The sequence below is a fragment of the Pseudophryne corroboree genome, unplaced genomic scaffold, assembly GCF_028390025.1.
Source record: "Pseudophryne corroboree isolate aPseCor3 unplaced genomic scaffold, aPseCor3.hap2 scaffold_223, whole genome shotgun sequence".
Taxonomy (NCBI): domain Eukaryota; kingdom Metazoa; phylum Chordata; class Amphibia; order Anura; family Myobatrachidae; genus Pseudophryne; species Pseudophryne corroboree.
The window spans coordinates 232,041-258,003 of NW_026968879.1; the positions used below are offsets into that span (position 1 = coordinate 232,041).

Genomic DNA, 25,963 nt, shown 5'->3' on the forward strand with positions numbered 1-25,963 from the left:
TTCATTCTAGTGTCTTTCGTTTGGGAGAAAAATGTAAAAGTACAATGCAGCTTTTCCTTGCCGATATCTCTCTTTTGCAAAGAGATAGGCATTGGAAAATTCAGGGCTATAACGTGTATATGAAGCACTAACAGGAGGCTTTAAAATTTTCATTCTAGTGTCTTTCGTTTGGGAGAAAAATGCAAAGGTACAATACAGCTTTTCCTTGCCGATATCTCTCTTTTGCTAAGAGATAGGCATTGGAAAATTCAGGGCTATAACGTGTAGATGAAGCACTAAAAGGAGGCTTTAAAATTTTCATTCTAGTGTCCTTCGTTTGGGAGAAAAATGCAAAGGTACAATACAGCTTTTCCTTGCCGATATCTCTCTTTTGCAAAGAGATAGGCATTGGAAAATTCAGGGCTATAACGTGTAGATGAAGCACTAATAGGAGGCTTTAAAATTTTCATTCTAGTGTCCTTCGTTTGGGAGAAAAATGCAAAGGTACAATACAGCTTTTCCTTGCCGATATCTCTCTTTTGCAAAGAGATAGGCATTGGAAAATTCAGGGCTATAACGTGTAGATGAAGCACTAACAGGAGGCTTTAAAATTTTCATTCTAGTGTCTTTCGTTTGGGAGAAAAATGCAAAGGTACAATACAGCTTTTCCTTGCCGATATCTCTCTTTTGCAAAGAGCTAGGCATTGGAAAATTCAGGGCTATAACGTGTAGATGAAGCACTAACAGGAGGCTTTAAAATTTTCATTCTAGTGTCTCTCGTTTGGGAGAAAAATGCAAAGGTACAATACAGCATTTCCTTGCCGATATCTCTCTTTTGCAAAGAGATAGGCATTGGAAAATTCAGGGCTATTACGTGTAGATGAAGCACTAAAAGGAGGCTTTAAAATTTTCATTCTAGTGTCTTTCGTTTGGGAGAAAAATGTAAAAGTACAATGCAGCTTTTCCTTGCCGATATCTCTCTTTTGCAAAGAGATAGGCATTGGAAAATTCAGGGCTATAACGTGTAGATGAAGCACTAACAGTAGACTTTAAAATTTTCATTCTAGTGTCTTTCGTTTGGGAGAAAAATGCAAAGGTACAATACAGCTTTTCCTTGCCAATATCTCTCTTTTGCAAAGAGCTAGGCATTGGAAAATTCAGGGCTATAACGTGTAGATGAAGCACTAACAGGAGGCTTTAAAATTTTCATTCTAGTGTCTTTCGTTCGGGAGAAAAATGCAAAGGTACAATACAGTTTTTCCTTGCCGATATCTCTCTTTTGCAAAGAGATAGGCATTGGAAAATTCAGGGCTATAACGTGTAGATGAAGCACTAACAGGAGGCTTTAAAATTTTCATTCTAGTGTCCTTCGTTTGGGAGAAAAATGCAAAGGTACAATACAGCTTTTCCTTGCCAATATCTCTCTTTTGCAAAGAGCTAGGCATTGGAAAATTCAGGGCTATAACGTGTAGATGAAGCACTAACAGGAGGCTTTAAAATTTTCATTCTAGTGTCTTTCGTTTGGGAGAAAAATGCAAAGGTACAATACAGCATTTCCTTGCCGATATCTCTCTTTTGCAAAGAGATAGGCATTGGAAAATTCAGGGCTATTACGTGTAGATGAAGCACTAAAAGGAGGCTTTAAAATTTTCATTCTAGTGTCTTTCGTTTGGGAGAAAAATGTAAAAGTACAATGCAGCTTTTCCTTGCCGATATCTCTCTTTTGCAAAGAGATAGGCATTGGAAAATTCAGGGCTATAACGTGTAGATGAAGCACTAACAGGAGGCTTTAAAATTTTCATTCTAGTGTCTTTCGTTTGGGAGAAAAATGTAAAAGTACAATGCAGCTTTTCCTTGCCGATATCTCTCTTTTGCAAAGAGATAGGCATTGGAAAATTCAGGGCTATAACGTGTATATGAAGCACTAACAGGAGGCTTTAAAATTTTCATTCTAGTGTCTTTCGTTTGGGAGAAAAATGCAAAGGTACAATACAGCTTTTCCTTGCCGATATATCTCTTTTGCTAAGAGATAGGCATTGGAAAATTCAGGGCTATAACGTGTAGATGAAGCACTAAAAGGAGGCTTTAAAATTTTCATTCTAGTGTCCTTCGTTTGGGAGAAAAATGCAAAGGTACAATACAGCTTTTCCTTGCCGATATCTCTCTTTTGCAAAGAGATAGGCATTGGAAAATTCAGGGCTATAACGTGTAGATGAAGCACTAATAGGAGGCTTTAAAATTTTCATTCTAGTGTCCTTCGTTTGGGAGAAAAATGCAAAGGTACAATACAGCTTTTCCTTGCCGATATCTCTCTTTTGCAAAGAGATAGGCATTGGAAAATTCAGGGCTATAACGTGTAGATGAAGCACTAACAGGAGGCTTTAAAATTTTCATTCTAGTGTCTTTCGTTTGGGAGAAAAATGCAAAGGTACAATACAGCTTTTCCTTGCCGATATCTCTCTTTTGCAAAGAGCTAGGCATTGGAAAATTCAGGGCTATAACGTGTAGATGAAGCACTAACAGAAGGCTTTAAAATTTTCATTCTAGTGTCTCTCGTTTGGGAGAAAAATGCAAAGGTACAATACAGCATTTCCTTGCCGATATCTCTCTTTTGCAAAGAGATAGGCATTGGAAAATTCAGGGCTATTACGTGTAGATGAAGCACTAAAAGGAGGCTTTAAAATTTTCATTCTAGTGTCTTTCGTTTGGGAGAAAAATGTAAAAGTACAATGCAGCTTTTCCTTGCCGATATCTCTCTTTTGCAAAGAGATAGGCATTGGAAAATTCAGGGCTATAACGTGTAGATGAAGCACTAATAGGAGGCTTTAAAATTTTCATTCTAGTGTCCTTCGTTTGGGAGAAAAATGCAAAGGTACAATACAGTTTTTCCTTGCCGATATCTCTCTTTTGCAAAGAGATAGGCATTGGAAAATTCAGGGCTATAACGTGTAGATGAAGCACTAACAGGAGGCTTTAAAATTTTCATTCTAGTGTCTTTCGTTTGGGAGAAAAATGCAAAGGTACAATACAGTTTTTCCTTGCCGATATCTCTCTTTTGCAAAGAGATAGGCATTGGAAAATTCAGGGCTATTACGTGTAGATGAAGCACTAAAAGGAGGCTTTAAAATTTTCATTCTAGTGTCTTTCGTTTGGGAGAAAAATGTAAAAGTACAATGCAGCTTTTCCTTGCCGATATCTCTCTTTTGCAAAGAGATAGGCATTGGAAAATTCAGGGCTATAACGTGTAGATGAAGCACTAACAGGAGGCTTTAAAATTTTCATTCTAGTGTCTTTCATTTGGGAGAAAAATGTAAAAGTACAATGCAGCTTTTCCTTGCCGATATCTCTCTTTTGCAAAGAGATAGGCATTGGAAAATTCAGGGCTATAACGTGTATATGAAGCACTAACAGGAGGCTTTAAAATTTTCATTCTAGTGTCTTTCGTTTGGGAGAAAAATGCAAAGGTACAATACAGCTTTTCCTTGCCGATATCTCTCTTTTGCTAAGAGATAGGCATTGGAAAATTCAGGGCTATAACGTGTAGATGAAGCACTAAAAGGAGGCTTTAAAATTTTCATTCTAGTGTCCTTCGTTTGGGAGAAAAATGCAAAGGTACAATACAGCTTTTCCTTGCCGATATCTCTCTTTTGCAAAGAGATAGGCATTGGAAAATTCAGGACTATAACGTGTAGATGAAGCACTAACAGGAGGCTTTAAAATTTTCATTCTAGTGTCTTTCGTTTGGGAGAAAAATGCAAAGGTACAATACAGCATTTCCTTGCCGATATCTCTCTTTTGCAAAGAGATAGGCATTGGAAAATTCAGGGGTATTACGTGTAGATGAAGCACTAAAAGGGGGCTTTAAAATTTTCATTCTAGTGTCTTTCGTTTGGGAGAAAAATGTAAAAGTACAATGCAGCTTTTCCTTGCCGATATCTCTCTTTTGCAAAGAGATAGGCATTGGAAAATTCAGGGCTATAACGTGTAGATGAAGCACTAACAGGAGGCTTTAAAATTTTCATTCTAGTGTCTTTCGTTTGGGAGAAAAATGTAAAAGTACAATGCAGCTTTTCCTTGCCGATATCTCTCTTTTGCAAAGAGATAGGCATTGGAAAATTCAGGGCTATAACGTGTATATGAAGCACTAACAGGAGGCTTTAAAATTTTCATTCTAGTGTCTTTCGTTTGGGAGAAAAATGCAAAGGTACAATACAGCTTTTCCTTGCCGATATCTCTCTTTTGCAAAGAGATAGGCATTGGAAAATTCAGGGCTATAACGTGTAGATGAAGCACTAACAGGAGGCTTTAAAATTTTCATTCTAGTGTCTTTCATTTGGGAGAAAAATGCAAAGGTACAATACAGCTTTTCCTTGCCGATATCTCTCTTTTGCAAAGAGCTAGGCATTTGAAAATTCAGGGCTATAACGTGTAGATGAAGCACTAACAGAAGACTTTAAAATTTTCATTCTAGTGTCTTTCGTTTGGGAGAAAAATGCAAAGGTACAATACAGCTTTTCCTTGCCGATATCTCTCTTTTGCTAAGAGATAGGCATTGGAAAATTCAGGGCTATAACGTGTAGATGAAGCACTAAAAGGAGGCTTTAAAATTTTCATTCTAGTGTCCTTCGTTTGGGAGAAAAATGCAAAGGTACAATACAGCTTTTCCTTGCCGATATCTCTCTTTTGCAAAGAGATAGGCATTGGAAAATTCAGGGCTATTACGTGTAGATGAAGCACTAAAAGGAGGCTTTAAAATTTTCATTCTAGTGTCTTTCGTTTGGGAGAAAAATGTAAAAGTACAATGCAGCTTTTCCTTGCCGATATCTCTCTTTTGCAAAGAGATAGGCATTGGAAAATTCAGGGCTATAACGTGTAGATGAAGCACTAACAGGAGGCTTTAAAATTTTCATTCTAGTGTCTTTCGTTTGGGAGAAAAATGTAAAAGTACAATGCAGCTTTTCCTTGCCGATATCTCTCTTTTGCAAAGAGATAGGCATTGGAAAATTCAGGGCTATAACGTGTATATGAAGCACTAACAGGAGGCTTTAAAATTTTCATTCTAGTGTCTTTCGTTTGGGAGAAAAATGCAAAGGTACAATACAGCTTTTCCTTGCCGATATCTCTCTTTTGCTAAGAGATAGGCATTGGAAAATTCAGGGCTATAACGTGTAGATGAAGCACTAAAAGGAGGCTTTAAAATTTTCATTCTAGTGTCCTTCGTTTGGGAGAAAAATGCAAAGGTACAATACAGCTTTTCCTTGCCGATATCTCTCTTTTGCAAAGAGATAGGCATTGGAAAATTCAGGGCTATAACGTGTAGATGAAGCACTAATAGGAGGCTTTAAAATTTTCATTCTAGTGTCCTTCGTTTGGGAGAAAAATGCAAAGGTACAATACAGCTTTTCCTTGCCGATATCTCTCTTTTGCAAAGAGATAGGCATTGGAAAATTCAGGGCTATAACGTGTAGATGAAGCACTAACAGGAGGCTTTAAAATTTTCATTCTAGTGTCTTTCGTTTGGGAGAAAAATGCAAAGGTACAATACAGCTTTTCCTTGCCGATATCTCTCTTTTGCAAAGAGCTAGGCATTGGAAAATTCAGGGCTATAACGTGTAGATGAAGCACTAACAGTAGACTTTAAAATTTTCATTCTAGTGTCTTTCGTTTGGGAGAAAAATGCAAAGGTACAATACAGCTTTTCCTTGCCAATATCTCTCTTTTGCAAAGAGCTAGGCATTGGAAAATTCAGGGCTATAACGTGTAGATGAAGCACTAACAGGAGGCTTTAAAATTTTCATTCTAGTGTCTTTCGTTTGGGAGAAAAATGCAAAGGTACAATACAGTTTTCCTTGCCGATATCTCTCTTTTGCAAAGAGATAGGCATTGGAAAATTCAGGGCTATAACGTGTCGTGTAGATGAAGCACTAACAGGAGGCTTTAAAATTTTCATTCTAGTGTCTTTCGTTTGGGAGAAAAATGCAAAGGTACAATACAGCTTTTCCTTGCCGATATCTCTCTTTTGCAAAGAGATAGGCATTGGAAAATTCAGGGCTATAACGTGTAGATGAAGCACTAATAGGAGGCTTTAAAATTTTCATTCTAGTGTCCTTCGTTTGGGAGAAACATGCAAAGGTACAATACAGCTTTTCCTTGCCGATATCTCTCTTTTGCAAAGAGATAGGCATTGGAAAATTCAGGGCTATAACGTGTAGATGAAGCACTAACAGGAGGCTTTAACATTTTCATTCTAGTGTCTTTCGTTTGGAGAAAAATGCAAAGGTACAATACAGCTTTTCCTTGCCGATATCTCTCTTTTGCAAAGAGCTAGGCATTGGAAAATTCAGGGCTATAACGTGTAGATGAAGCACTAATAGGAGGCTTTAAAATTTTCATTCTAGTGTCTTTCGTTTGGGAGAAAAATGCAAAAGTACAATGCTGCTTTTCCTTGCCGATATCTCTCTTTTGCAAAGAGATAGGCATTGGAAAATTCAGGGCTATTACGTGTAGATGAAGCACTAACAGGAGGCTTTAAAATTTTCATTCTAGTGTCCTTCGTTTGGAGAAAAATGCAAAGGTACAATACAGCTTTCCCTTGCCAATATCTCTCTTTTGCAAAGAGCTAGGCATTGGAAAATTCAGGGCTATTACGTGTAGATGAAGCACTAACAGGAGGCTTTAAAATTTTCATTCTAGTGTCTTTCGTTGGGAGAAAAATGCAAAGGTACAATACAGCATTTCCTTGCCGATATCTCTCTTTTGCAAAGAGATAGGCATTGGAAAATTCAGGGCTATTACGTGTAGATGAAGCACTAAAAGGAGGCTTTAAAATTTTCATTCTAGTGTCTTTCGTTTGGGAGAAAAATGTAAAAGTACAATGCAGCTTTTCCTTGCCGATATCTCTCTTTGCAAAGAGATAGGCACTGAAAATTCAGGGCTATAACGTGTAGATGAAGCACTAACAGGAGGCTTTAAAATTTTCATTCTAGTGTCTTTCGTTTGGGAGAAAAATGTAAAAGTACAATGCAGCTTTTCCTTGCCGATATCTCTCTTTTGCAAAGAGATAGGCATGAGAAAATTCAGGGCTATAACGTGTATATGAAGCACTAACAGGAGGCTTTAAAATTTTCATTCTAGTGTCTTTCGTTTGGGAGAAAAATGCAAAGGTACAATACAGCTTTTCCTTGCCGATATCTCTCTTTTGCTAAGAGATAGGCATTGGAAAATTCAGGGCTATAACGTGTAGATGAAGCACTAACAGGAGGCTTTAAAATTTTCATTCTAGTGTCCTTCGTTTGGGAGAAAAATGCAAAGGTACAATACAGCTTTTCCTTGCCGATATCTCTCTTTTGCAAAGAGATAGGCATTGGAAAATTCAGGGCTATAACGTGTAGATGAAGCACTAATAGGAGGCTTTAAAATTTTCATTCTAGTGTCCTTCGTTTGGGAGAAAAATGCAAAGGTACAATACAGCTTTTCCTTGCCGATATCTCTCTTTTGCAAAGAGATAGGCATTGGAAAATTCAGGGCTATAACGTGTAGATGAAGCACTAACAGGAGGCTTTAAAATTTTCATTCTAGTGTCTTTCGTTTGGGAGAAAAATGCAAAGGTACAATACAGCTTTTCCTTGCCGATATCTCTCTTTTGCAAAGAGCTAGGCATTGGAAAATTCAGGGCTATAACGTGTAGATGAAGCACTAACAGTAGACTTTAAAATTTTCATTCTAGTGTCTTTCGTTTGGGAGAAAAATGCAAAGGTACAATACAGCTTTTCCTTGCCAATATCTCTCTTTTGCAAAGAGCTAGGCATTGGAAAATTCAGGGCTATAACGTGTAGATGAAGCACTAACAGGAGGCTTTAAAATTTTCATTCTAGTGTCTTTCGTTTGGGAGAAAAATGCAAAGGTACAATACAGTTTTTCCTTGCCGATATCTCTCTTTTGCAAAGAGATAGGCATTGGAAAATTCAGGGCTATAACGTTTAGATGAAGCACTAACAGGAGGCTTTAAAATTTTCATTCTAGTGTCTTTCGTTTGGGAGAAAAATGCAAAGGTACAATACAGCTTTTCCTTGCCGATATCTCTCTTTTGCAAAGAGATAGGCATTTGAAAATTCAGGGCTATAACGTGTAGATGAAGCACTAACAGGAGGCTTTAAAATTTTCATTCTAGTGTCCTTCGTTTGGGAGAAAAATGCAAAGGTACATTACAGCTTTTCCTTGCCGATATCTCTCTTTTGCAAAGAGATAGGCATTGGAAAATTCAGGGCTATAACGTGTAGATGAAGCACTAACAGGAGGCTTTAAAATTTTCATTCTAGTGTCTTTCGTTTGGGAGAAAAATGCAAAGGTACAATACAGCTTTTCCTTGCCAATATCTCTCTTTTGCAAAGAGCTAGGCATTGGAAAATTCAGGGCTATAACGTGTAGATGAAGCACTAACAGGAGGCGAACATCCCCAAAGGGGAGTTCCTAAGATTAAAGAGGAACTGTTCGGATGAGGCAACCTACCGACACAAAAGTGAGGAGGTAGAGGCCCGTCTCAAGGAACGAGGCTACAGCAATAGATCCATTAAAAAGGCACGGAACTCCCTTTTGAAAACAACTAGGAATTCCCTCATCTTCCAAGAAAAGAAAGTGAAGGATCAAGATGACCTGAGATTTGTGGGAGACTTCTGTCAGGAGTGGAGACAACTTAAAGAAGGTATACAAAAACACTGGCATGTTCTGTTGTCTGACTCAGACCTAGCAACTAGCCTGGGAGACAAGGTCTCGATGAGCTGGAGAAGGTCACCCAACCTAAAGGACTATTGGGTACAAAGTCATTACCAACGACTCCCTTCCGTCTCTCCTTCAGTAAGAGGCACATACCCTTGTGGGACCTGCAGGGCCTGTGACTATATGAAGCCAACACAAGAAATCACAGACAAATTTGGTAACCAACACAGGATCTCCGATTACTTCAACTGCAAAACAACCAATGTGGTGTATTGCCTACAGTGCCTGTGTGGCAAAAGATATGTGGGAATAACCACACGGATGTTTAAACAACGGATTTTGGAACATGCAGGAACAATCCGAAACGTGGATAGGGATATGCAGAACTTCCGACAAATAACCACGGTGGCCAGACATTTTCATCTCCACCATAATGACAACACCCATCGAATGCAAGCTTTTGGCCTGGAAAAGGTCAAACTTGGAATCAGAGGGGGCGATGTAATGCAGGAACTACTCAAAAAGGAGAGCCAGTGGACCTACCTATTGGGAAGTTTAGCTCCATCAGGTCTCAACGAACACATAAACTATACGGTGTTCCTATGATGATTATTTACATGTGATATTGAGACACGCCATTTAGATCTCGATGGCGCCAATGTATGCGCTCTCTCTCTTTCTCTCTTTCCCCTTTCTTAACTCAACCTTTCCTTAGGCTCCAACAAATTCGTGCTACCCCGGCCTGCAAGACCTATTTTCATTACATGCTGTGTATCAGGCCACTTTTCATTAGATGTATCAACATAATAATTGCAATAGCAAATTAAATCACCAGTATATTTCAACAATATACAACTATTACCCCAATTTTTAACCTACTCCCCCCTTGGTGTCCTCCTTGACTCACCGTCCTTTCCCTTTCCTCCCCACTTTTCACCAGTTCTATTATTATCATTATTTTTATTTCTATAATTCTTACACATTCTGTACTCACTAGTATTCTTATTATTTGAATATACACACTCTTTAGACCGTTTTGAACAACAACTAGGTACACTTTTTGACATTACCTATCAAGGTAACATCGTTATCACCCACAAACATTTGTTTTGTGTTTTCTCACATGTGCACTTTTAATTTTGTGTTTAATGTCACTTTTTTCAATTTTGTCACTTTTATTCACATATTTTTCATCTCTGATACCACAACCATCAGGTCACAATTACATCTGCTCGATGATTTTTCGAGCAGACCTACACATAGAACCTAAATTAATCACCTGCAGTCAATTTCTACACAATCAGGTTTCATAACATTCACAATACAGAGCACCAACACTAATGATACACAACAACCAAACAAGCCTCCCCTGCACTGTAGTCACCCATTTCCCATTATTTAACCCTTTTTTTCCCCATTCTGTCATCCCTTCCCCCTCCCCTTCCAATTTTCCCTTCCCTCAATTACACCCCCCTTTTCTCCTCCCCCTTTTGTTTTCACTTCCCTCCCCCCCCCTCCCCCTTTCCCCCCTCTTTTTCCCCCCTCCCCCCCCCTCCCTTTTCCTCCCCCCCCCCCTCCCCCGCTTTTTTCCCCCTGGTCCCTCCATACCCATTTCCCCCCCCCCCCCCTCCCAAACCCCCGCCCCCCCCACCCCCCTTTTATAAAAAAAAAAATTTTTATATTTATATTTATCTTTATAATCTCTAATCCTTAATTTTCATGTTTCATTTTTAATTTCTAATTTTATATTTATATTTATTCTTATTTTTACATTCTTTATATTTATTTTTATTTTACAGTTATATTTATTGTCTTATCTATACCTATCTCATACCCATTTACATTTATCATTATTATTACTATTATTTTCAAATTTATACTCATTTTTATTCTTATTTATTATTTTTTATTATTATCATTATTACTTTTATTTATTTTGCATTTTTCTCTCCTCCGTATTTCCCCAAATTTCAACTTCGTATTCATCAGTGCATAATTTTACTCTATACGGACTTTGGCGGGAAAGCCTAAACTTTAAGGTTATATTATCAAAGATGAATATTCGGCGAGGATAATGCACAATATTTCCATCTCCAGAACAAGATTTGTTCCTCTAAATAGAGTTTTATTTATTTATTATTTATCATAACCGTCTATTAATTAGTAAATTACAGTCACTTTTATCTTACTTACGACGATTGGGTCACCAACCTCTGTCACTGGCATATTTTGATTAACAGGTCGGTCATGTTTATATCTATTTTCATTATTTTTTATTATTATTTCCTATTATCCCTATTATGATTATTACTTTTATTTTGATATCACTATTATTATTAGTATTATCACAGGAGATATTTCCTCTTACTAATCAATTAATTTCTGCATTAAGAATGTCATAGCTTAAATCTCCTGAAACATATTGTCGATTCTAATTATGTTAAATGTATGTTTAGAAAACGCACATTGTCTTTAATCTTATTTTTCTGTTGGATTTTCAGCTTATATAACTGTGATTTGATTAACCATTATCCTCCATAAAAAAATTCTGTTTATTAATTAAACCGTTATTCGATATTTTTGATCTAACACACCATACGCTTTGAACATTACTTTAATTGATTCCATTGTGATCCACATATATTAACTTTCATTTATGGAGGTTTAATAGAATAAGCACTGCCTGGTGGATAGAATTGTTTAACAAAAATTATGCCATAATTAGTGGTCTACGTATATTAACTATTACTTATGGAGCTTCAATAGAATAAGCACAGCCAGGTGGATGGAAGCGCTGAACAAACCTATGCCATAATTAGGCAATTAAGAACTCAGGAAAGGGATTGGTTGATGATCCCCTTTTTAAATGCACCATCTGAACACCACCATAGGCTGCCAGGTGAGCAAGCCCAGGTGGTGAAACGTACGTCCAACTAACGGCCTCACGCACGGACTCCTCACTGCAGGAGGAGCCGTGACCAACAGCAGTCATTCAGAACGGCTGAGCGGCAATGATCCATCGAGTTCGGGGAGATCGCGAGTGGTAATGTACAATAACCTACGGGTCAGACTCACTCACCCGACACTCCCCACACACTCTCTCTCTTCCTGTCAACTTTCACTTTCACGGACAGACACCCGGTCTCCGGTGGCGCATCCGGACCCTGCAAGGCAAGTGGCAACAGGGTCCGCCTAACACCACATACGGCTTCTCAGGCTGCCGTCCGCTGCCTTTCTTTCCACGGCACAACCCACGATCCCACTCTCATCTGTCCTCCGCTCCAATGATGAGGTCAGACAGCAGATGGGATCAGTGAACTGGAGTGCCGACTATCCTTTGCCCTCAGAGTTACAGTCTCACACTTGACCAGTTACCTGCAGGTAATTTTGATAAAATAACAAGTACCAACGCATACAAAAACATGGCAATAAACAAGGCGCAATTATTGGGGATATAAACACCTGTGATTTTGTTTTAACTTGTGCCTATTAAGATAATATCAATTGTTACCTAGCAACAGCAATGTTTTTTATTAGGAGCAGGTCTGTTTTGTGCAATCTCATTGCACAATAAATGTTGTTAAATGATGCAGTGTTATTAACACAATTGTGATTTAGTCTATTACTGTGGGCCTTTTTATTTCATTTTCGGACTCTGGCTCAGACCCAAGTGGCGCATTTAGGACCCTGCAAGGCTCATAAGCATCAGGGCCCATCTAACACCACGTTGGGGTCTCTAGCCAGTGTGCCAGTTCTATCTTTTTTCTGTGACACAGTCGACGGTCCTACTCTCATCTTTCCTCCGCTCATGAATGAGGTTAGACAGCAGATGGGACTAGCAGACTAGAGTGTCACTATCTAATTTTCTACTATCCATGCCAGCATAATCTTGTTTTTTCTTTATTTGCATTTGTTACATACCTGACAAACAACACTAATGTGTCAGTTTTTCATTCAAGATACAAATGAATCATTTTGGAGACAGAATGTTGCAGTAAAACCCAATTGTAACTATGTATTCTCTAACAGACATGGATATTATTTTCTCTTTAACATGGAAGAGATGTTAAAACACAGATTTACTCTGTGAAATATGGGGAGAAGCTGATCTCACATACACAGCAGTATTTTTCTGCAAGGTGTAATTAATTATATCACCAATATCATCTCTGCTGCTCACAGGATATTTTTGATAGATTACTATCATTTTTTGTCATTAATTTCTGTGATTACTGCTGTTCATTGGATAAGTTTGATAGATTACTATCATTTTTCTTATCATCCATTGTTGAGCAAAATATACAAATAATTTTAAGATGATGATATTTGCTCTTTTTTGAATTATTCATATTTTTACCACTGTTTAAAAGGGGAATAAGTAATTGATACGTCTAATATACCCCTGTTATTTTATTTTAGTTGAGTATTGGATAAATAAAAGCTAAGTTTTAATTATAGACAGTTTTCATCTTTTTCACATCATTAATCATCAAAAGAGTGCTCCAAATATAGGAATTTCTTCTATTTGGTAAGATGTGGGCTCTTCCACACCCACCAAATCATTCTGTATCTGGTACACTATTCCTGGGAGCACCTCCAACGTCAGAATAGTTGCCCACTTGGGCTTGATATATTTTTTCTGTTTAGTTGGTTGTTTGAGATTTAGTCATTCAATTATAACCAGTCTGGTGCAGGGTAAACCAAGTTTTGCCACAAAAGTCAATACTGACAAAGGCTAATAATCATTCATCTAGAACGTTTCCTAGAAAAACTTTAAAAAGTCAATAATCTGGAGAATTTTTGTAAGAAACACATTGGTACTTTCCCATGATGAGTGAGTGCTTCAGGATTTCTTGCACTTACATGGGCTATTAACCAAAAGGTTGGTGGTTCAATCCCACCCAGGGATGTAATTGACCTTGTCATCAGATTTTGGTGATCTTTAAGTAGACAAGTCAAAATTTCAAACCCCCTCTTATGGTGTAGGGTACCTGGCCTTCTCTGACGTAATCAGAGTTAGATTTAATTAAGTGATTTTATAAAAAACAGCTAGGAAGCACAATTTAGCAGTGGGTTGCAGAGAAAACAATAACATTTTAAACCTACCGGTAATTTTTTTTTCTCGTAGTCCGTAGAGGATGATGGGGACTCCGTAAGGACCATGGGGGATAGACGGGCTCCGCAGCAGACATGGGCACTTTAAGAAAGACTTTAGATCTGGGTGTGCACTGGCTCCTCCCTCTATGCCCCTCCTCCATACCTCAGTTAGAGAAACTGTGCCCAGAGGAGACGGACAGTACGAGGAAAGGATTTTTGTTAATCCAAGGTCAAGATTCATACCAGCCACACCAATCACACCGTATAACTTGTGATATACTACCCAGTTAACAGTATGAATCAAATCTAACTCTGATTACATCAGAGAAGGCCAGGTACCCTACACCATAGCAGGGGTTTTCGAAATTTTGACTTGTCTACTTAAAGATCAACAAAATCTGATAATAAGTTCAATTACATCCCTGGGTGGGATTGAACCACCAACCTTTTGGTTAATAGCCGTATACACTAACTGATTGCGCCACAGCGAAACTTTGCAAAAGTACATACTGACAAAGGCTAATAAGCATTCATCTAGAACGTTTCCTATAAAAACTTTAAATAGTCAATAATCTGGAGAGTTTTTGTAAGATGTTTCTTCCATCAACCAATGAAGAAACACATTGGTACTTTCCCATGATGAGTGAGTGCTTCAGGATCTCTTGCACTTACATGTGCAGCAGAGTACTGTAATGGAAGCATGCTGGGTCCATAACCCAGAGGTAGGCAGATTGAAACTATCCTCTGCTATATGACTTGTCTACTTAAATATTACCAAAATTTGATCACAAGGTCAATTACGTCCCTGGATGGGATTGAACCACCAACCTTTTGATTAATAGCTGAACACACTAACCGATTGCGCCACAGAGAAACTTTGCAAAAAGTATATACTGACAAAGACTAATAAGCATTCATCTAGAACGTTTCCTAGAAAAACTTTAAAAAGTCAATAACCTGGAGAGTTTTTGTAAGATGTTTCTTCCAGCAACCAATGAAGAAACACATTGGTACTTTCCCATGATGAGTGAGTGCTTCAGGATCTCTTGCACTTACATGTGCAGCAGAGTACTGCAATGGAAGCATGCTGGGCCCATAACCCAGAGGTAGGCAGATTGATACTATCCTTTGCTATATGCATTTTTTTTGTTCATTAAAGTAATCCAAAACTGGGATTGATATTTTAGCTTTTATTTTTACTTAAAGTACAATAACTTTTACCATTTTAATTTGTTTTAATAGTATATTGACAGTGTTGTTTTCTTTCAAAAATCCAATTAATTTTCTTTACCCGATTATTAAAATGGTAAGTGACAAAAACAAACTACATTGTCACCAGAAGAGCAATACAAAATGTACAAGTGATATATTAAAATCATCTTTCCAGCTTGAATTTCAATGATGCATTGGGGCAACGATTTTGTGAGAAACATCTTCACCCTTAAATAAAGATTTTCTTAATTCCTTACCTGTGTGCTAATTAGATATCACCTTGTTTTCACATTAAACAGACTTCCACATGAGAAAGCAGCAAGGATGCAGTGGCGTTAATGTTTCCTGGTGTCAACCTGTATTATTTCAGTAGATATTGAAATGAGGATGCATCTTGCTGCCTTTCCAATGAAGCAAGTTTAATTTAGTAATAGGTGAAAAACCATCCCTACAAATATGTTAATCAGATACTTGGCTTTGTGGACACTTTTCAGAGAACAAATTAGTTAGCATAAAAATAAAGCCAGAAAATGAAGAGCTGTTTAATCACTCAATTGGATTTTTCTGCCAGCATATTTCTTTTTCTCTGCAACCCACTGCTAAATTGTGCTTCCTAGCTGTTTTTTTTATAAAATCACTGATTCAAATCTAACTCTGATTACATCAGAGTAGGCCAGGTACCCTACACCATAAGAAGGGGGTTTGAAATTTTGACTTGTCTACTTAAAGATCACCAAAATCTGATAACAAGGTCAATTACATCGCTGGGTGGGATTGAACCACCAACCCTTTGATTAATAACCAAACACACTAACCGATTGCGCCACAGAGACACTTTACAAACATACATACTGACAAAGGCTAATAAGCATTCATCTAGAACGTTTCCTAGAAAAACTTTAAAAAGTCAATAATCTGGAGAGTTTTTGTAAGATGTTTCTTCCATCAACCAACGAAGAAACACATTGGTACTTTCCCATGATGAGTGAGTGCTTCAGGATCTCTTGCACTTACATGTGCAGCAGAGTACTGCAATGGAAACATGCTGGGCCCATAACCCAGAGGTAGGCAGATTGAAACTATCCTCTGCTATATGCATTTTTTTTTGTTAATTAAAGTAATCCAAAACTGGGATTGATATTTTTGCTCTTTTATTTTTACTTAAAGTACAATAACTTTTACCATTTTAATTTGTTTTAATAGTATATTGACAGTATTGTTTTCTTTCAAAAATCCACTTAATTTTCTTTACCCTATTATTAAAATGGTAATTGACAAAAACAAACTACATTGTCACCAGAAGAGCAATACAAAATGTACAAGTGATATATTAAAATCATCTTTCCAGCTTGAATTTCAATGATGCATTGGGGCAACGATTTTGTGAGAAACACCTTCACCCTTAAATAAAGATTTTCTTAATTCCTTACCTGTGTGCTAATTAGATATCACCTTGTTTTCACATTAAACAGACTTCCACATGCGAAAGCAGCAAGGATGCAGTGGCGTTAATGTTTCCTGGTGTCAACCTGTATTATTTCAGTAGACATTGAAATGAGGATGCATCTTGCTGCCTTTCCAATGAAGCAAGTTTAATTCAGTAATAGGTGAAAAACCATTCCTACAAAGGTGTTAATCAGAGACTTGGCTTTGTGGACACTTTTCAGAGAGCAAATTTGTTAGCATAAACATAAAATCAGAAAATGAAGAGCTGTTTAAACAGCTACTGCCTGTAGGTCTCTTGACCTGGTGCAATACCTCTGTAGCTTTTTGTTGAGGCGGGACGCCATCATGTCTATCTGGAACAGTCCCCACCGACTTGCAATCTGTGCGAAGACTTCCTGATGGAGTCCCCACTCTCCTGGATGTAGGTCGTGTCTGCTGAGGAAGTCTGCTTCCCAGTTGTCCACTCCCGGAATGAACACTGCTGACAGTGCGCTTACATGATTCTCCACCCAGCGAAGAATTCTGGTGGCTTCCGCCATCGCCACTCTGCTCCTAGTGCCGCCTTGGCGGTTTACATGAACTACTGCGGTGACGTTGTCTGACTGGATCAGAACTGGTTGGTCGCGAAGTAAGGTCTCCGCTTGACATAGGGCGTTGTATATGGCCCTTAGCTCCAGGATGTTGATGTGAAGACAAGTCTCCTGACTTGACCAAAGACCTTGGAAATTTCTTCCCTGTGTGGCTGCTCCCCAACCTCGGAGGCTCGCGTTCGTGGTCACCAGGATCCAGTCCTGAATGCCGAACCTGCGGCCCTCTAGAAGGTGAGCACTCTGCAGCCACCACAGGAGAGATACCCTGGCCCTGGGGGACAGGGTGATCAACTGATGAATCTGTAGATGTGACCCGGACCACTTGTCCAGTAGGTCCCATTGCAAGATCCTCGCATGGAACCTGCCGAAGGGAATGGCCTCGTATGATGCCACCATCATTCCCAGGACTCGAGTGCAGTGATGCACTGACACCTGTTTTGGTTTCAATAGGTTCCTGACCAGAGTCATGAGTTCCTGGGCCTTTTCTATCGGAAGATAAACCCTTTTCTGGTCCGTATCCAGAATAATGCCCAAGCAAAGTCAGACGAGTCGTAGGAACCAACTGCGACTTCGGGATATTGAGAATCCAGCCGTTTTGCTGTAACACCTTCAATGAAAGTTATACGCTGTTCAGCAACTGCTCTCTTGATCTCGCTTTTATGAGGAGATCGTTCAAGTACGGGATAATTGTGACACCTTGCTTTCGCAGGAGCACCATAATTTCTGTCATTACCTTGGTGAAAATTCTCGGAGAAAATTCTGGAGAGACCAAACGGCAACGTCTGAAATTGGTAATGACAATACTGTACCGCAAATCTTAGGTACGCCTGATGAGGTGGATAAATGAGTACATGAAGGTATGCATCCTTTATGTCCAGAGATATCATAAAATCCCCCCCTTCTAGGCTGGCGATGACCGCTCTTAGCGATTCCATCTTGAACTTGAACCTTTTCAAGTATAGGTTCAGGGATTTTAAATTTAATATGGGTCTGACCAAACCGTCCGGTTTTGGGACTACAAACAGGGTCGAATAATTTCCCTTTCCTTGTTGAAGCAGGGGAACCTTGACCACCACCTGTTGAAGATACAATTTGTGAATTGCATTTAACACTATCTCCCTTTCCTGGGGAGAAGATGGTAGGGCCGATTTGAAAAACCGGCGAGGAGGCACCTCTTCGAATTTCAGCTTGTAACCCTGAGAAACAATTTCTATTGCCTAGGGATCCACCTGCGAATGAACCCAGATGTGGCTGAAAACTCGAAGACGTGCCCCCAACTGGGCGGACTCCTTTAGCGGAGCCCCAGCGTCATGCGGTGGATTTTGTAGAGGCCGGGGAGGACTTCTGTTCCTGGGAACTTGCTGTGTTGTGCAGCTTCTTCCCTCTGCCCTTACCTCTGGCAAGAAAGGACGCACCTCGTACTTTCTTGTTTCTCTGTGATCGAAAGGACTGCATTTGATAATGTGGTGCTTTCTTAGGCTGTGAGGGAATATAAGGCAAAAAATTTGATTTACCAGCTGTAGCTGTGGAGACAAGGTCCGAGAGACCTTCCCCAAACAATTCCTCACCCCTGTAAGGTAAAACCTCCATATGCCTTTTTGAGTCGGCATCACCTGTCCATTGCCGGGTCCATAGGACTCGTCTAGCAGAAATCGACATAGCGTTTATTCTAGAACCCAGTAGACTAATGTCACTTTGAGCATCTCTCATATATAGGACAGCATCTTTTATATGCCCTATGGTCAATAACATAGCATCCTTATCTAGGGTCTCAATCTCTGCTGATAAGGTATCTGTCCATGCTGCCACCGCGCTACAACCTCGGCCGACGCAATTGCCGGTCTGAGTAAGGTACCAGAATGTGTGTAAATGGACTTTAGGGTAACCTCCTGCTTGCGGTCAGCAGGGTCCCTGATGGTAGCCGTATCCTGGGATGGCAGCGCTACCTTTTTGGATAAGCGTGTCAATGCTTTATCCACCCTAGGGGAGGATTCCCACCGTATCCTGTCCATTGGCGGGAAAGGATACGCCATAAGAATCCTTTTGGGAATCTGCAGCTTTTTGTCTGGAGATTCCCAAGCTTTTTCACATAATTCGTTCAACTCATGTGAGGGGGGAAAGGTTATCTCAGGTTTCTTTCCCTTATACATGTGTACCCTCGTGTCAGGGACAGGGGACTCTGTGATGTGCAAAACATCTTTTATTGCAATAATCATATATCGAATACATTTAGCCAATTTTGGTTGTAACTTTGCATCATCGTAGTCGACACTGGAGTCAGAATCCGTGTCGGTATCTGTGTCAACTATTTGGGATAGTGGGCGCTTTTGAGACCCCGAAGGTCCCTGCGACATAGGGACAGGCATGGGTTGACTCCCTGACTGTTCCCTAGCTTCAGCTTTGTCTAATCTCTTGTGTAATAAGTTTACATTAGCACTTAAAACATTCCACATATCCATCCAGTCAGGTGTCGGCGTTGTCGATGGAGACACCACATTAATTTGCTCCTGCTCCTCTCTAGGAGAGCCTTCTACCTCAGACATGTCGACACACGTGTACCGACACACCATACACTCAGGGAATCCTCTTATCTGAGGACAGTTCCCCAACAAGGCCCTTTGGAGAGACAGAGAGAGAAAGTATGCCAGCACACACCCCAGCGCTATATGACCCAGGAAAAAAACACAATCATTTTATGTTTACCCAGTAGCGCTGTATTTCCATATATATATGCGCCTAATTATGTGCCCTCTCTTCTTTAAGACCCTCTTTCTACCGTGGTATAAGCAGGGGAGAGTCCATGGAGCTTCCCCTCAGCGGTGCTGTGGAGAAAATGGCGCTGGTGAGTGCTGAGGGAGAAGCCCCACCCCCTCAGCGACGGGCTTCTGTCCCGCTCAAATATAGTAAAAAAATGGCGGGGGCTCTTATATATATATACAGTGCCTAGCTGCATATATATTTATTTTGCCAAAGAGAGGTCTATATTGCTGCCCAGGGCGTCCCCCCTGCGCCCTTCACCCTTACACTGACTGCCGTGTGTGAGGTGTATGGGAGCAATGGAGCACAGCTTTACTGCTGTGCGTTACCTCAGTGAAGATCATGAAGTCTTCCGCCGCCTCTGAAGTCTTCTTTTCTTCTCATACTCACCCGGCTTCTATCTTCCGGCTCTGCGAGGGGGACGGCGGTGCGGCTCTGGGACGGACGGCGAGGGTGAGACCTGCGTACCGATCCCTCTGGAGCTAATGCTGTACAGTAGCCTAAGAAGCAGAGCCTATCAACTCACAGAAGTAGGTGTGCATCTCTCCCCTCCGCCCCTCGATGCAGGGAGTCTGTTGCCAGCAGGCTCCCTGAAAATAAAAAAATCTAACAAATATACTTTCTGTCAGGAAACTCAGGAGAGCTCCCTGAAAAGCACCCAGTCTCCTCTGGGCACAGTAGTAAACTGAGGTCTGGAGGAGGGGCATAGAGGGAGGAGCCAGTGCACACCCAGATCTAAAGTCTTTCTTAAAGTGCCCATGTCTCCTGCGGAGCCCGTCTATCCCCCATGGTCCTTACGGAGTCCCCAGCATCCTCTAGGACGTAAGAGAAAAATTATGCTTGCAGAAAAATCCAATTGAGTGATTAAACAGCTCCAGAGCTGCTCTGTAAGGCAAGTAAAAGGGTGTGGGCCCTGCAGCACTACCTGTAGTTTGCATTGTGCATTGGAAGCCTAGTTTGCTGTCTGTTTCCACTTCTTTTTTCTTGAGCCCCTCCCGTCTATACCCTTGTGCACTATCCTGACTTCTCCTCCCGTCTGCTTACTTTGTGCCTTCCAATGCACAATGCAAACTACAGGTAGTGCTGCAGGGCCCACACCCTTTTACTTGCCTTACAGAGCAGCTCTTGAGCTGTTACAGTGCCCAGCTGCTGCAAGAAATCAGCGTGAATGCTTCAGGGGCTGGGGCATGGCCAACATGAGCCCCACACCGAAGGAGGGTGGGGGTGTTTAATGCGAACTAGGGGTCTCGCACAATGCGAACTACAGGTAGTGCTGCAGGGCCCACACCCTTTTACTTGCATTACAGAGCAGCTCTGGAGCTGTTACAGTGCCCAGCTGCTGCAAGAAATCAGCTTGAATCCTTCAGGGGCTGGGGCATAGCCAGCATGAGCCCCACACCGACGGAGGGTGGAGGTGTTTAATGCAAACTAGGGGTCATCCAAGTGCCGCAAAAGGCCGCCATGCCCTGCACGCCCCTTTTCTCTTTTCATATGCAGACGAGGGTTGAAGCCAACTTTGACCCACTGCTTGGATGACATCGCCATATGCAAATCCATCTGCTGCAGGCCTTCCCCCAGGAATGCTTGCACTAGTTGTTGCATTTGGTTTGTTGTTTGGGGGTGCTTCAGTATTAGGCAGCCTTCTGCCCTCCCATGTTCATCTGAAAATATGTGTTCTCCCTGCAGTTGTTGTCCCCAGATGAGAGTTCCCTTGTGCTGCCTCAGTTGAATCTCCTTTACTTGACAGAGATGTGCCTGAGCAGCGGCCCTCCCCAGCCCTATCCCAAATCATACTTATTTTGCATAGGAGATACCATGGTCATGAAGACTGTTCTCCCAGGGTGCGGTTCATTCATTGCATTCTGGGTATGCTGACCCCTGTGATTTCCCCAAATGTGGGAAACTCGACTGCATTATTTAATGCGAACTAGGGGTCATCCAAGCACCGCAAAAGGCCGCCATGCCCTGCATACCCCTTTTCTCTTTTCATAAGCAGACGAGGTTTGAAGCCAACCTTGACCCACTGCTTGGATGACATCACTTGCTGCCTTTCCAATGAAGCAAGTTTAATTTAATAATAGGTGAAAAACCATCCCTACAAAGGTGATAATCAGATACTTGGCTTTGTGGACACTTTTCAGAGCACAAATTTGTTAGCATAAAAATAAAGCCAGAAAATGAAGAGCTGTTTAATCACTCAATTGGATTTTTCTGCCAGCATATTTCTTTTTCTCTGCAACCCACTGCTAAATTGTGCTTTGTGGCTGTTTTTTTTTATAAAATCACTTAATCAAATCTAACTCTGATTACATCAGAGAAGGCCAGGTTCCCTACACCATAAGAGGTGGTTTGAAATTTTTACTTGTCTACTTAAAGATCACCAAAATCTGATAACAAGGTCAATTACGTCCCTAGGTGGGATTGAACCACCAACCTTTTGGTTAACAACTGAACACGCTAACTGTTTGTGCCTCAGAGACACTTTGCGAAAGTACATACTGACAAAGGCTAATAAGCATTCATCTAGAACGTTTCCTAGAAAAACTTTAAAAAGTCAATAATCTGGAGAGTTTTTGTAAGATGTTTCTTCCATCAACCAATGAAGAAACACATTGGTACTTTCCCATGATGAGTGAGTGCTTCAGGATCTCTTGCACTTACATGTGCAGCAGAGTACTGTAATGGAAGCATGCTGGGTCCATAACCCAGAGGTAGGCAGATTGAAACTATCCTCTGCTATATGCATTGTTTTTTGTTAATTAAAGTAATCCAAAACTGGGATTGATATTTTTGCTCTTTTATTTTTACTTAAAGTACAATAACTTTTACCATTTTAATTTGTTTTAATAGTATATTGACAGTATTGTTTTCTTTCAAAAATCCACTTAATTTTCTTTACCCTATTATTAAAATGGTAATTGACAAAAACAAACTACATTGTCACCAGAAGAGCAGTACAAAATATACAAGTGATATATTAAAATCATCTTTCCAGCTTTAATTTCAATGATGCCTTGGTGCAACAATTTTGTGAGAAACATCTTCACCCATAAAGAAAGATTTTCTTAATTCCTTACCTGTGTGCTGATTAGATATCACCTTGTTTTCACATTAAACAGACTTCCCCTTGAGGAAGCAGCAAGGATGCAGTGACGTTTATGTTTCCTGGTGTCAACCTGTATTATTTCAGTAGACATTGAAATGAGGATGCATCTTGCTGCCTTTCCAATGAAGCAAGTTTAATTCAGTAATAGGTGAAAAACCATTCCTACTAAAGGTGTTAATCAGAGACTTGGCTTTGTGGACACTTTTCAGAGAGCAAATTTGTTAGCATAAACATAAAATCAGAAAATGAAGAGCTGTTTAATCACTCAATTGGACTTTTCTGCCAGCATAATTTTTTTTCTCTGCAACCCACTGCTAAATTGTGCTTCCTAGCTGTTTTTTATAAAATCACTTAATCAAATCTAACTCTGATTACATCAGAGAAGGCCGGGTACCCTACACCATAAGAGGGGGTTTGAAATTTTGACTTGTCTACTTAAAGATCACCAAAATCTGATAACAAGGTCAATTACGTCCCTGGGTGGGATTGAATCACCAACCTTTAGGTTAATAGCCATACACACTAACTGATTGCGCCATAGCGACACTTTGCGAAAGTACATACTGACAAAGGCTAATAAGCATTCATCTAGAACGTTTCCTAGAAAAACTTTAAAAAGTCAATAATCTGGAGAATTTTTGTAAGAAACACATTGGTACTTTCCCATGATGAGTGAGTGCTTCAGGATCTCTTGCACTTACATGGGCTATTAACCAAAAGGTTCCCACCCAGTGATGTAATTGACCTTGTGATCAGATTTTGGTGATCTTTAAGTAGACAAGTCAAAATTTCAAACCCCCTCTTATGGTGTAGGGTACCTGGCCTTCTCTGACGTAATCAGAGTTAGATTTAATTAAGGTGCGCAAGGGCATAGAAGGGAGCGGTTTAAGAAAAGAGAAGTGGAAACAGACAGCAAACTAGGCTGGAGAGAGACCTGAGACAAAGAGATCTGAATTATACGAGAGCCGACCAGGGGAAACACAAATTATGCAGTCAAGTTTCCCACATTTGGGGAAATCGCAGGAGCAGCACACCCAGAGTGCAATGGGTGAGCCTTGCCCTGGGAGAAGCACCTTCATGATCATAGTATCTCACCTGGCAGGTAAGTAGGAGTTGGGCTAGTGCTGGGGAGGGTCGCTGCTCGGGTACGCCCCTGTCAAGTGAAGGAGATCCAACTGAGGCAGCACAAGGGAACTCTCGAAAGAAGAACAAGGCTAGAGGAAGATCTGAGACAAAGAAATCTGACTTTTACCAGAGCTGACCAGAGGAAAGCACAAACACAGTCCCCCACTACCACCAGGAAACATTAACGCCACTGCATCCTTGCTGCTTTCTCATGTGGTAGTCTATTTAATGTGAAAACAAGGTGATATCTAATTAGCACACAGAAAAGAAAATTAAGTGAATTTTTGAAAGAAAACAATACTGTCAATATACTATTAAAACAAATTAAAATGGTAAAAGTTATTGTACTTTAAGTAAAAATAAAAGAGCAAAAATGTCAATCCCAGTTTTGGATTACTTTAATTAACAAAAAAAATGCATATAGCAGAGGATAGTTTCAATCTGCCTACCTCTGGGTTATGGACCCAGCATGCTTCCATTACAGTACTCTGCTGCACATGTATGTGCAAGAGATCCTGAAGCACTCACTCATCATGGGAAAGTACCAATGTGTTTCTTCATTGGTTGATGGAAGAAACATCTTACAAAAACTCTCCACATTATTGACTTTTTAAAATGTTTCTAGGAAACGTTCTAGATGAATGCTTATTAGCCTTTTTCAGTATATGCTTTTGCAAAGTGTCGCTGTGGCGCAATCAGTTAGTGTGTAAGGCTATTAACCAAAAGGTTGGTGGTTCAATCCCACCCAGGGACGTAATTGACCTTGTTATCAGATTTTGGTGATCTTTATGTAGACAAGTCAAAATTTCAAACCCCCTCTAATGGTGTAGGGTACCTGGCCTTCTCTGATGTAATCAGAGTTAGATTTGATTCAGTGATTTTATAAAAACAGCTAGGAAGCACAATTTAGCAGTGGGTTGCAGAGAAAAAGAAATATGCTGGCAAAAAAATCCAATTGAGTGATTAAACAGCTCTTCATTTTCTGGCTTTATTTTTATGCTAACAAATTTGTTCTCTGAAAAGTGTCCACAAAGCCAAGTCTCTGATTAACACCTTTGTAGGGATGGTTTTTCACCTATTACTAAATTAAACTTGCTTCATTGGAAAGGCAGCAAGATGCATCCTCATTTCAATATCTACAGAAATAATACAGGTTGACACCAGGAAACATTAACGCCACTGCATCCTTGCTGCTTTCTCATGTGGAAGTCTGTTTAATGTGAAAACAAGGTGATATCTAATTAGCACACAGGTAAGGAATTAAGAAAATCTTTATTTAAGGGTGAAGATGTTTCTCACAAAATCGTTGCCCCAATGCATCATTGAAATTCAAGCTGGAACGATGATTTTAATATATCACTTGTACATTTTGTATTGCTCTTCTGGTGACAATGTAGTTTGTTTTTGTCAATTACCATTTTAATAATAGGGTAAAGAAAATTAATTGGATTTTTGAAAGAAAACAATACTGTCAATATACTATTAAAACAAATTAAAATGGTAAAAGTTATTGTACTTTAAGTAAAAATAAAAGAGCAAAAATATCAATCCCAGTTTTGGATTACTTTAATTAACAAAAAAAAATGCATATAGCAAAGGATAGTTTCAATCTGCCTACCTCTGGGTTATGGACCCAGCATGCTTCCATTACAGTACTCTGCTGCACATGTAAGTGCAAGAGGTCCTGAAGCACTCACTTATCATGGGAAAGTACCAATGTGTTTCTTCATTGGTTGATGGAAGAAACATCTTACAAAAACTCTCCACATTATTGACTTTTTAAAATGTTTCTAGGAAACGTTCTAGATATATGCTTATTAGCCTTTGTCAGTATGTACTTTTGCAAAGTGTCGCTGTGGCGCAATCAGTTAGTGTGTATGGTTATTAACCAAAAGGTTGGTGGTTCAATCCCACCCAGGGACGTAATTGACCTTGT

General features: G+C 39.9%; 1 non-coding gene and 1 pseudogene across 1 annotated transcript; one reads left to right on the plus strand and one right to left on the minus strand.

Moving 5' to 3' along the window:
• The first annotated feature begins 21,586 nt into the window (after nucleotides 1–21,586).
• Nucleotides 21,587–21,765, plus strand: LOC135008886 (U1 spliceosomal RNA; annotated as a pseudogene).
• A 2,084-nt stretch (nucleotides 21,766–23,849) lies between these two features.
• On the minus strand, nucleotides 23,850–24,012 carry LOC135008725 (U1 spliceosomal RNA). The gene has a single exon (XR_010208375.1). It is a non-coding gene; the product is annotated as a U1 spliceosomal RNA (small nuclear RNA).
• Nucleotides 24,013–25,963: the final 1,951 nt, after the last annotated feature.